Source organism: Apium graveolens, chromosome 7, assembly GCF_009905375.1.
Source record: "Apium graveolens cultivar Ventura chromosome 7, ASM990537v1, whole genome shotgun sequence".
NCBI classification, from domain to species: domain Eukaryota; kingdom Viridiplantae; phylum Streptophyta; class Magnoliopsida; order Apiales; family Apiaceae; genus Apium; species Apium graveolens.
Window position 1 is genome coordinate 200,050,032 of NC_133653.1, and position 13,754 is coordinate 200,063,785.

General features: G+C 32.4%; 1 long non-coding RNA gene across 1 annotated transcript; it reads right to left on the bottom strand.

The window, feature by feature from the left end:
* Window positions 1-11,546: 11,546 nt before the first annotated feature.
* On the bottom strand, window positions 11,547-12,642 carry LOC141671840 (uncharacterized). Its single transcript, XR_012555259.1, has 3 exons — window positions 12,532-12,642; window positions 11,806-11,913; window positions 11,547-11,694 (listed from the first exon to the last, which is right to left on the bottom strand). It is a non-coding gene; the product is annotated as an uncharacterized LOC141671840 (long non-coding RNA).
* Window positions 12,643-13,754: the final 1,112 nt, after the last annotated feature.

The window sequence follows — 13,754 nt, forward strand, 5'->3', positions numbered from 1 at the left end:
CCCGTAAAAATTGAATAATTTGTTCAATTTTTCATTCACCGGTGTACCATATCGTTAAAAATATTATAGTTTATTCTACATAGTGTGCACATATCGTGCGAAGTCGATTTTATTAACTAGAAAAAATGCTCAGAATTTTTAAAAATTATCTTCCGTGACTTTATAAGGAAAATGAAGCGAAAGTGTTAACCCCTAAATTGAAATACGTTGCAGATTAAAGGAAAGATTTTTTTAAAATGTTTTTTGAACGATCCAACCTTATGGATGTCGGGGGAAGGCGCTTTTATTGACTTGAAAAAATGCTAGTAATTTTTAAAAATTATCTTCCATGACTTTATAAGGAAAATGAAGCCAAAGTGCTAATCCCAATATTGAGATACGTTGTAAATTAACGGAACGATTTTTTTAAAATAGTTTTTGGACGATCCAACCATACGGGTGTCAAGGGAAGGCGATTTTGTTGACTAGAAAAAAAGTTCGGAATTTTTAAAAATTATCTTCCTTGACTTTATAATGAAAATGAAGCGAAAGTGCTAGCCCCTAAACTGAGATATGTTGCAGATTAACGGAACCATTTTTTTTAAAATATTTTTCTGGACGATCCAATCATACGGATGTCAAGGGAAGGCGAATTTATTGACTAGAAAAAATTCTCGGAATTTTTAAAAATTATCTTCCGTGACTTTATAAGGAAAATGAAGCGAAAGTGCTAACCCCTAAACTGAGATACGTTGTAAATTAACGGAATGATTTTTTTAAATTATTTTGGTCGATCCAACTGTACGAATGTCGAGGGAAGGCGATTTTATTGACTAGAAAAAATTCTCGGAATTTTTAAAAATTATCTTTCATGACTTTATGGAAAATGAAGCGAAAGTGCTAACCCCTAAACTGAGATATGTTGCTGATTAACGGAACGATTTTTTTAAAATGTTTTTGGACGATCCAACTGTACGGATGTCGAGGGAAGGAGATTTTATTGACTAGAAAAAATTCTCGGAATTTTTAAAAATTATCTTCTGTGACTTTTTAACAATAGAAATAGAAAGAAGATATAATTTATTAATAATATTTATTAATTTAAATATAATCACACACATTAATCAAAGACATACACTAATATTTACACCCTTAATAACTGTGTTAGGATAAGAACACAATTATTGGGCTCTAACAATTAGGTCGTTGGTTTCTTTCTCTTATCCATTTCTTTCTTCTTTTTCTCCTTAGTGCTTCTCTTTCTTTCATCTTTTCTCTGTTAATTTGTTTTCGGTGACTCTGTTAATTTGTTCATCAAGGCATAATTGTTTCATCGTTTTCATCTTTTTCATCCGCTAATTGTTTCATCAAGGCGACCATCTACACTTAATTTTAGGTAAATGTTTTATGAATTCAATTTTATAAGTTCATTTTGATAAGTTTGTTTCAGTGGTTCTGCACCTAATTTGGTTTGTGGTGATAATGGAGAACTTTAATTTGGTTGTTTTTCAATGGTTTGTGGTTATGAGGATATAATGGTTTGTGGTGATGTGGTGATTAATTGTTATTAAAATTTAGTTGTCTTGCTATCCTCTAGAGAAAACCAAGTTGATTTCTGTAGTGACTGTGAGTGAGTGATTCAGGAAACAATATAAACATATTTTAAGCACCCCCGGGAGAAGGGCTTGTTCAAAATCATTCGTGATATCGAACACGATGGATACTTGTAATTCGTTTAATTCCCTCCTTATATACATGTATTCTTTTAATTTTATATAAATCTAAGTCAATTGTTTTTATTTGTTCTTTTTGGATTTACTTATGTTGCTTGATAATTTGTAAGCTAGGCTATTGCTTTCAAGCTTCGGATTTATTTGGTGTTCTGCGTGCGCATCTGAAAATATTAGGGATAAATCAAATTAGACATGAAATTAGTTAGCTCATTTACGATTTCATTTTATCTTGTTGTGCCCGGATAGAGTTAGTCTAGGGATGCTAACCTATGATCGAATTGAAAGAAAAGTACGGCAGTGGGCTAAGCTAAGCAGCCACCTCTACAAAACCTATCAAAATAAGTAGCACCTATATTATCATAATTTTGTTCTTGAGTAAACGGTTTAAATACCTCTGTTTTGTTATGTGATGGGAGAGCAGATCTACGCAATGGTTCCACAAGATAAATGTCATCTTGTTTTGTTATTGTAATAAAGATATCTTCGGTATTTTAGCTAGTTAATGGGTGTAGTAAACCGAGTTTTTTCTATGAGATAGCGAAACAGGGCTTTCCTGGCTTATATTTATACCTGTTGATGTTCTACTATCGTTCTAATTTCCTTAAACTTGTTGATTAATTTGGTTTCTTGTTAATATAAGATGGATAGGTCATGGTTACGAGCTGATAGAAGAACGAAAGAGTTTCAAAGAGGTGTTGAAGATTTATTATTGTTTGCATATGGAAAGGGGTATACCGAAGAAAAGATTAGGTGTCCATACACAAGGTGCGCACATATTAAATCATGGAAAGCTCAAATGGTTAAAAATCATCTTTTTCAATATGGTATCCATCAAACTTATACACGTTGGATATGGCACGGGGAGTCAAATTTAGTAGAAAGTCCTGTACCGACTGAAATAGACAGTACTTCAGAATCTATTAATCAATTTTCCACATGAATGGATATACCTGAGGATGATGAAGATGATATTTCTTCTGATTCTTCAGATTTTATCAACCATGTTAAAGGTGAACCGAGATTAAAAATTTATTCAGTACACCGCACATTGCAAAAAAATTGACTTGCCATGACACTGGGCGACAAAAGGATGGTAAAATGAGGCATCCAGCTGACTCAAAAACATGGATGGATGTCGACCAAAACTGGCCCGAATTTGCATCAGAGACCAGGAACCTTCGATTAGCTTTATCTGCTAATGGTTTCAATCCCTTTCATGGAAACCGTACTGATCACTCAAGTTGGCCTGTTTTGCTATCAATTTACAACCATCCTCCCTGGATTTGTATGAAGAGAAGATATATTATGCTCTATTTATTGATATCCGGACCAACTGAGGCAGGAAATGATATCGACGTGTACTTTTAACCACTTATAGAAGATTTACAAGAGTTGTGGCGGGGGAAACAAGTGTATGACGCATATAAGGAAGAATCTTTCATACTTAGGGGCATTTTATTATGGACAATAAGTGATTATCCAGCCTTAGGGAACTTGTCGGGAAACATCATTAAAGGTTATAATTCTTGTACTGTATGTATTGATCGAACAAAAGCTACCAGGCTTCTTAATTACCGCAAGACGGTGATCATGAGGCATCGGAGGTGGTTGCCCCGTCATCATCCGTATAGAGAGCAAAAATCATCTTTGATAACACGTAGAGAAGGAGGGTGCTCGTATTCCATTAACTGAAGAGCAAGTTTTTCAAAGAGTACAACATCTGAGGGGTCATGTCTTTGGTAAGACACAAAGCCCACTTCGATGGAAGAAAGGTGAAGCTCGACCCATGTGGAAGAAGGTTTCTATATTCTTCCAACTAGAGTATTGGAAGTTTTTTCCAGTCAGGCATGTCCTCGATGTGATGCACATCGAGAAACATATATGTGAAGCTTTGCTTGGAACTTTGCTAAATATTCCGGGAAAGACAAAAGATCGAGAGTCCGTCCATCTTGACATGGCTGAAATGGAAATAAAAATAGAGTTAAGGCCAAAAAATCCCGGAAAGAAAGAGAAGGTATCGTTGGCGTCATGGAACTTATTACATGTTGAAAAAAAAATTGTTTGCTCATCCTTTCTTAAAATGAAGTTACCGGATGGATTTTTTTCAAATATAAAGAATATGGTAAAGATGGAAAATCTGCGACTTGGTGGAAAAATAAGAAAAATGATTTTTATTTGGTTTTAACATTATATGTAGGCCTAATTAATATGATCACAATAATTAGTCATACTCAAAGATGTTAATTTAACAAATCTAGAACTCCACACTATCAGTTTCTACATATTTCAAATTCAGTAATTAGTAATTTTCCTTGGATGCATATTACATTTTTGGTACATTACAAAGAGAATGATTATCACAGAAGAGAAGAATGCAGTAAAATACCTCTCTCAACCTTTATTTTCTAGTTTTACCCTAATAAAAGACTTGTTATTTTACATGTTGTCTCTGTACTTTAATTTATGTTTCGTGTGTTATTTTTACATTTTTCAAACTTTCCTTTATACCACTAAATAATAGTACTGCCACTAAAATGCTCTGCTTCTGCAACTAAAAGTTCAGATATAAAATAAGGGGAAATATAAAAACCAATAGATCTATAATAAAAAAATAACTAAAAAAATGCCTCAGTACTTTTATATTTTATAGTAGCATGAAGAAAATTTAGTTTGTTTAAAAAAGGTGAAAATAAGAATAGCCATGTCTATCATGATAAAAATATTAAATACTATAAATATAGAAATAATTCAATATGTTTTTTCTCAGTAAAACGTAATGAACCTCTCTTTTATTATTTATCTTATAAAATTGTATAATAATTTAACTTTCCTGCTCTGGCTAAAATAATAAATTTGTATACATTAATAATTTGGTTTGCACAATATATTTGAAAGGCCTGGCCACCCACACTATTGTGGAAATTAATAACCTTTTAAGTTAAATTTATACTTTATCAAAAGAATTTATATAATTACATTTGAAACACCATAAAAATTGAAACCATAATATTTCACTCCCTAGTATTATGAAATAATTAGTTTTAAACAAATTTTTATGGACAGATTGAATCAAAATTGATGGACGAACACAATACTATAACTCACGAGATAAGGTGGATGGCAGAAGGCCCGAACAAGATTGTGCCTACATTTAGCGGATATGAAATCAACGGTGTTACTTATAGCACTGAAGGAGCGTGATGATAGATGGCAAGTTCAATGCACTGGTGTTTGTGTGGTTGCACATACAATGCTTGTGCAGGGTAAGGATAAGAATATTAAACATACTTCGCACACCTACTATGGAGTTATAACAATTATTTGGGAGTTAGACTATAACAACTTTTGAGTTCATGTATTTCGTTGTAATTGGGTAGATATGAACAAAGGGGTTAAGGTAGATAACTTGGGATTTACACTTGTTAATTTAATTAAATTAGGCTTTATAAATGATCCTTTTGTGCTAGGTAAACATGTTAAGCAAGTATGTTACATTGAGGATCCTCTTGAAAAGAATTAGTCTGTTGTGTTGAAATTACCGGAAAAGAATACTATGACCACTATGATGACGATAGAACTTGAGAATAAGTTACATGTGCCAACGTTCCCGAATGATGAAGAACATGACGAGGAAAAAGCTAGTTATATGAGGGACGAAGAAGATTGGATCCAACTTTCATGATGGTAATAAATTACACTTGTTTTAAATTTGAAGAAGAGTACACATGTTTGCCTTTTATTACTATTTATTCACAATAATTTCTTTAATTTCTTAAATGATTCTATTTGTTGAATTATATATTTTTCAGTTAATATGTGTCATTTACGATTACTGTCTTAATATGCATGAATTTATGAGTTTTAAAAATTTTAATATATCTTAATTATTTGGACTCTTCCATGTATTTGGTTCCAAATAATTATACTACGTATACATTAAGAGTGTCATGAACCGTGTTCCTTTAATATTTGTTAATGTTTAAATTTTTATTTTGATTTCAGTGAATAATCCAATTTTTTAGCCACATTTGAAACTACTTAAGGGCAAGAAAATTTAGGTCATTTAATGATGATGGAACCTGCAGGGTTTACTGATGATGTTGATCAAGTTGAGACGATGTTGATCAAGCTGAGGTAGAAGAAATTTTAACAGTTTGGCCAATTTGGGTGGACACCACTGTTTGATCCCTTTCTTGTTTTCCTAGTTGGTGCCTTGTATTCTACTGTAATACGCTTCTCTGCCAACATAATATTATGTTTTGTGTAGGCATTAGGATTAGTTTGTTTATTTCTGATTCATGGATTAACTTATAAATTTGTGTAAGTATTAAGTTTGTTTGATGAATGCAATATGTCCATTATTTACTCTCTTTAAAGAAATGCAACAATATTTTGCAGCTGTTGTATACTTTAAAGAGAGTAAAACTGGACATGTATGCTTTTATCACCAAACTTAGAATTTAAAAGTTGAAACCATGATGAATATAAGTTAATTGTGATTTTGGTGGATTGTAAACTTGTCAATTTGTGATGGTATTTGGTTGTATAATCCGATTTTATTTGACTTGTCCATTTGAGGAAGTATTTTTTGATTGCTAGTCTATTGGTCACATGATTTATGGTTTGTAAATTTCATGGTTGGATAGTTTTGGATTGGTTTTCTGGGGCATTTATATGTACAAGTAATTTCTTTTATTGCCATTACTCAACAGACAACGGTTACTCTCACAATCTGTAAAACAGTCTTCTAAATAAGGTGTTCAGACAATGGTTCTATAGACTCGTTATCTATATGAGCTTTCCATTTAATACCATTTAACAATGGTATGCAAAAACCATTGTTTGATGGCTAACTAGACAACTATAATAAACACTTCTTTGAATTACACAACATAAAGGCCAAAATTGTTGTCTCAGACTACAAAAACTTAGTTTATTAATAACGGTTTTGAAGTGTTGTGGTTAAAGACGTTTTACAATAGTGCATTTTAAAACGGTTGTCTTACTTGGTAATAGAACATCAAAAAGACAACACTTTCAAAAAACAGCTATAACTGTTGTTATAGAACCTATCAGACAACAGTTTTTCATGTCATAGAAATCCACCATTATCTGTCAATTTCGGACAACGGGTTTTTTCACCGTTGTTTAAGATGTGTTGTCTGATAGAAAAGTAGTTGTAGTGTCAGTAACCTTATCTTGATGCCTAAAACTCATCTATCCCTTAAAAGTCGTTCATGATTGCTTGATAACCCTATTCTTACTCCTAAAACATGATACCCTGTTATACTTTGAACTGATGCTCACCTTCTTTATATTTCAATACCGATGTCTTATCTGTCTAACCCCAGAATTCCCGTCTTATAAATTAATAGCACATATGAGAATGGATTCGAGAGCTACAACATATGGTGAGTACACGAGATATTAAGAAGGGTGATAAGAAACCTAAAGAGAAGATTCATGTGTTCCGGAGAATAACTGCTACCAGGTTATATGGAGCCACTAGTAAGTATTCCACCTATGGTTATCTTGTGGAGTGAGATAGATGGATTTCAAAGAAGTTTGAGAAGATTGGAAATCAAAAGTTTTCTTAGAAATAGATGATGATGTTATGACCAAGCATGATACTTATAGACGTAATGTGATGTGATATTAGTCGACCTTGTTTTATAAAATAGATTTGATGATTACTAGATAGACTTGTTATACTTAGTAATCATAAGAGATAATGATAAGAGTGTTACCGGTATGGAAGAATGGAAGTGAAGTTATGAATAAGATAATATGCAGCGATAACTGGAGTTTTTGTCGACCAATAAAGATAAAATTAACCCAATAAAGGGTAGAAGGTATATGGAAACGAATGAGCTCTTATCTGAATGTTTCCCTAATTTGATACTTGGTAGTGGAAGAGAAGGACGACAACCAACTCATATAGTAATGACGACCAGGCGTGTGATTTCCAAAAATTTAAACAGTTTTCAAAAGATAATTTCTTAATAAAAAATTTCTAAAAGTCCTTTAAACAAATTAAGTTTTGAAAACTTAGTTGTCAAACTACTAATTAAGTTTCTTGTTTGCTATAAGATTCAGATTATCGAGAAGAATACTTGTTCTAGAAGTTAGTATGCTTCATTTAGCAATCCAAGTGGACCCGCTATTATCGAGAAGATTTAATTGTTCCTAACAGGAGTACAAATTTCGAAGAATACGTCGATTTACAAGAAGCCGAGTAGGAGCAAAGAAGATTGAGAGAATCTCCAGAATTTTCTAAAGTAAGAATGTTATTAGAAAAGGAGTCGATATGTTGAATGATCGGTAGCGTAAGAAAAATTTGAAGTTATGATTGTAAATCTCGTAATTGTGCAAATAGGGTCGAATTATAAAAATATTGAGCATGGAAGCATGATGTTAAAGATATAAGACCTAATGAATGGGAATTTATTCTATTGATCAATTAAAGCGTTGAAGCCAACCTAAAATTAATATATGCCTCGGAATGGGATCTGTTGATCGGACAAGCGTTGAAGCAGTAAATAGATGAAATGTGGATGGCGAGATCATGATATCATTCTTTTATACTACTTATATTCTTATGAATCTTGAATAAAGTATGAACTTCTTTCATGATCAGCTCTATGAGGTGATAAGGAAATTGTTGTATTTCTTTCAAAATCATTTTTCCCTCAAATTTTTTTTTTGAATGAGACAAGCAATGTTATGATGTGACACTTTGTTAAAATAATGAAGAGTTTGGTGGGACGCCACCTAATCATGTGTTGTATGCCATATAGTATGAAAGACTGGCCATCTTGAGTACAAATATGTTTGTCTCACATATCCAAATCATCATTTATTCTCTTCTTCAATCATAATATTGATTTATAGATCCTTCCAATTGTTTCCTTGCACTCTTATTCCTTACAAAAAGGGTTTCCAGTAAGAATCATATACATAAATTCCTTCTTGTGTAAGGTCTATTCTTTGAATATTTTAAAATGAAGTTAAATGAACCCGTATAGTAGATGGAGTTATGTGGATAATTGCAAGCCAATAAAGGGTGGACATTTACGTGCAGAGAAGAAACATTATGCCGATAATGTGGTTGTTATGAGGACATCAAATCAGAAGCGGAAATCTTTATACATGATACGTTGCAAGTATGAGATTTTGGCGTGAATTGGAGTAATTAACGAACCGTACGAGGTAAATTAACTAGAATAAGAAAGTGAAGTTGCATATATCGGATAAAGAAAAGAATTGATTGGACAATGGAATCGGATGAAGAAATTCGTAATAATAACCAGATAATCGATTAATACATTATGAAGATGAAACATACCTCAATCATGTGAGAAATATTTTTCATGAAGATTCAAGATCGAAGAAGTTCTAGTTATGAATAAACTTCAAGGGTATTCTTCCAGGAATGGTTGGGTTTTCTCACTAAAGTAAATAAGATATGGAAAATTTGATACTCATAACCGAACCGGTGAAGGAAGTTCAGTATAAAAAGGCATAAGTGGAGATGAAGGTATGGGGGTTTCACTGTAATAATTTTTAAGAAATGTTGCTTTAAAACCAAATAAATTCTTTCATAAGATCATGATAGTTGAGACCATGTGTTGGTTATCAAAAGTTGAACAAGTTAACAAATAAGAATAATGTGTGTTTCAAGGACGGATAAATTATTAATTAGAAGCTTGAATCGAAACATGAACTAGAAGAATTCTAGAATAATTTATAATTGTACTCAGTAGTGATATTTTGTTCTAATCAGAAGATATGATTAAATGTATGGTATAATAAGAATTATTCGCTATAATATTAAGTTGAAGTAACGATATGAGTTATACGGGTTAGTATTATGTATGGTGGTGAAATGGTGAGTTTAGAAGGCAGAAGTTGATTGTTGGTTGTGTGATTGATTGTTGGTGTCGGCTTGAGTCCGACTTGTAGTCAATAATATAAAGGAGATGCTGCCAAAATTTTCATAAAATACCCTACTCTTAAAAATAGAAAGAATACTTCCATGTGTTATTGATATTCATGTTGATACTCCAAACAATTGTGATCTTGGCTCCTAAAAAAAGGGTAGTTACAACAAATCCGACTATATATAATTGGTCTTTAATTTCATTTAGCTAGTCATCACTTGGTGTAATGATCAATTAAGTGAGATAATTGGATAATTTTACCAATTAATGGTCAGTTAGATGGAAATCGATTCCAATTAGATTAAGTCAAATTTGATGTAACTTTCAATTTGAAATCAAAGCAACACTACAACATTTTTGTAATCATACAACTTTTTTTTTTCGTTGTCTGAAAGGTAGTTTTTCGTTGTCTATCCAACACTCGTGTGATCGAAGGTTGGACAACGGTTGTTAATACAGTTGTAATAAGGGAGATTCAACAACAATGTTTAATACTGGTTACAATCTGGATGACATAACGGTTGTTTTAGAAAAACTATTGTTGGAACATTTTTAACATGACAGTTTTCTTAGTAATAAACAACGGTTTATTTACGTCAAGAGAAAGTTCTAAATTATCTTTCCAATTTTAAATATCTTTTCCAAACAACAGTTATTTTATCCATCTATTATTTTTATAACAGAACAACAACAGTTATTTTCAGAGGTAGTAATATAAGTATCTTTTAAACAACAGTTTTAGGGTGGTGTTATAATGCAAAAGAGATAACGGATTACTTTTCGGGAACTATTGAAGAAACATTTGTAACACAACAGTTTTACTAAGTAATAGACAACAGGGAGTCAATGACAAGAAAAAGTTCAAAACCAATTCCTTATTATTCAAGCAATGGTTTGTTTAAAGCAACAGTTGTGTAAAACCTTTTAAACCAATTCTTTTTATATTATGTTCTAAGTCACGTCTTCATAGTTCAAACAACTGTTAATAACTAACTGGTGTTATTGAATTGTTATTTAGACAATGGCTTATATTTTGACAAAATTATGTACTTGAGGTAACCGTTGTCCGAAAATGATACAATGCTTACTTTTGTTTTAAAACCCCATTATCTTATTAGGTATATGCATTTTGCATATCAATTTCATATTTAATTAAAACCAGCTACATAAAAAACCACAAAATATAGGCCTCTGCCAAAATAAAAACACCATAATCCATACCATAATCCAAAACAAAATCATACCATAATCTAGGCCCCTGCCAAAACAAAACCAATTCATTACCATACCATAATCCATACCATACCATAATAATCCATCCGTTCGACAATCCAAAACAACCAGATCTACCTACCAAACTACCAGCAATCCACCAAACATAAAATACATTATCGCAAGTCTACTTATCACCAACTACATATATAAAACATCCACTTTACGATAAGTTCAAACGAGTCTATTTGTCAACATACGATAAGTTCAAACGAGTCTACTTGGCAACATACGATAAGTTCAAACGAGTCTACTTGTCACCAACTACATACATAAAACATCCAGTTTATGATAAGTTCGAAAGAAAAAAAAGACGAGGACCTAGCTTGCACATTGTTTCATAAAATATTTTGAAAACTCAACCCTGATCTCATTGATGTCATCCTCGGTGTAAACCAGGTTTGATCTACGCAGCCACTGAAAAACCATCCAAAATTTTGTATAAGTAACATGTTTTACCCTTATAAGAGTAAATACAAAGTGGATGAAAAGGCCCACAGATAGTCAATTGTCACCTTATTAGCAAAGTCCAGCTCCTTATCATGAATGATTTCCATCATGTATCACATCACAAACAGGCCACAATCCTTGTTCCCGGTCTGTACTGGAACTCCCTAAAATATCAAACAAAAATTCATTTAAAATATCCAGTCCCCTTTAATAACATAATTAATATATGATCAGAAAAATAAATAAATAGCGCCATGTTCTCCCACAATACTTTCTTCTTCGGAACCTTTTTCAAATCCTCCTTTTACATTTTAATGGCACTGCAACCAAAACGAGATATATCAAAACATAAAATAACCACTGCAAAACATTGTCGGGCAAGATTTACAAGTCAAGACTTAATAATCAAATTTTACAACATGAACTCTTACTTGTCGACAACATCCACCCACTCTCCATTTGCAATTCAGTGTTTAAGATGGTCCATATAGTAGACTACCTTTGCGTCTGGATTGACAACTGTCAAGGTCCAGTGGTTCCTACGAAAAATAAACAGAGGTGCTTGTTAAATAGTAAAGCTTAAATTTGATGCTTTTTTGTCACCCAAAAAACTTAAATATCATCAAAAAAATTACATTTCTATTGAATTAAAATTAACCTAAAAATTATTTAAACTCACTAATTATGAAAAATAATCCAAAATGTGATACTAGTAGAGTGTAATTTACTATAATAAACATGATCAGATATAACATCAAAAATTGAAGGCTCATACTGATAAAATTTAAATTCCGGTAAATAAATCAACTTTAAAACTGAACCTATACAATTATCATCAAATTTGAACTTCAAATATTACGAGGTTGAACTATACAATTGCCCCCGTCTTAAAAACAAACCTAACATATAGTAACAAAATCAATTAAATACTCTAAGGCATTTGATTACTTTTATATTAACTTCAAAAATGTCAAGACATTTGATTACGTTTATACTGAACCAATATAATTAATATAAATTTCAACAACAAATATTATCGAGTTTAACTATACAATTGAACCCATTCCTTAAAAATAAAAGCTAAATTCTTGAAAAAAATTATTAAAAACCTGGCAAGGCTTAACAGCTTAATAGCTTGGGATAGTAAAAATACTTACATATCATTGTACGGCAGGAGAAAATGTTGCCCTTTCCTAGAATCTTTAAATCTTGTACACAATTCACGCGACCTCTGCACTGCACTGCCACATCCAATGGCACCGATTGTGCCCGGATCTACAAAGCTAATCAGGTTGACCATCTTATGCTTCTGCACATATTCATTCAAGAAGCTACAAATTAAATTAAGTAGTCCTTAGTAAAGATTGTCATATTTATTGCAAGGCTATATACTCCGAAAAAAACTTTGAATTAAAAGCTTACTGAATAAAAAGGCAAATGACAGAGCCGACCATTTCACCTCCAGAGCACACTGCATGTATATCAGATAAGAACATAATTTACTTCTTGGTAAAGCCAAATGCTTCTTTGCTTAGCTCAAAAGAAATTGTTCGGCCACCACTCAAGGCTTCCTTTGCCCATGTCCACAAATGTTTCATTGGAGAAGGATAATTCGGACCAATCTGAACAACAAGCTATGGTTCAACATCTTCAATTACTTTATATGTCTTCTTCATTTTCTTAGCATGGGCTTTCTTGGTTTGCTAAAATAATTGTAAATAAAAATAATTAAAAAAACAGACTAAACAAAGATATAGTACATATATTAACCATACTAAAAAAGCATTCTGACCTTGGCCCCCAAAACATGAGAAATACTGTTATTGTTTCCTGCAATTATCATGTTTCTCATCCATGCAATAAAAGTTCCCATGGCTTCTTGAACAGTCAAAATTTCATCCCCGATAAGGAAGGAATCTTAGCATCTCCTTGAATGACTTTAGTGATAGACACCCTTGCGTTCTTTTCTCTAAAACTTACTCCATGGATAGTCTTCTCATATCCTTCGGGAATGCGTACTTCATCAATTATTGCACAAGCAACAATGTTTCTCAACGATCCAACAGCCAATCGGCATACAGAACCACCCAAAGAATCCACTTTCATTTCCTCAACATCCCTTCCATTATCATCCTCATCCGCCACCTTTTTATTATCCTCAAGCTCCACCGCTAAATCCACAAACAAATTATCTATCAATGTCACATTTTTATGAACACCTAGATCCACATCCACATCTACATCAACCCCACCCTTAGAGTGACAGCTTGCCTGCTGGGAATTTGGTTTCAGACTACCATCATGTTGTACACCATTTTTCGATCAATGTGTATTGCATTTTTCAAATTCAGCAGCCCAAAATGCATCTCTCTCTTTAATA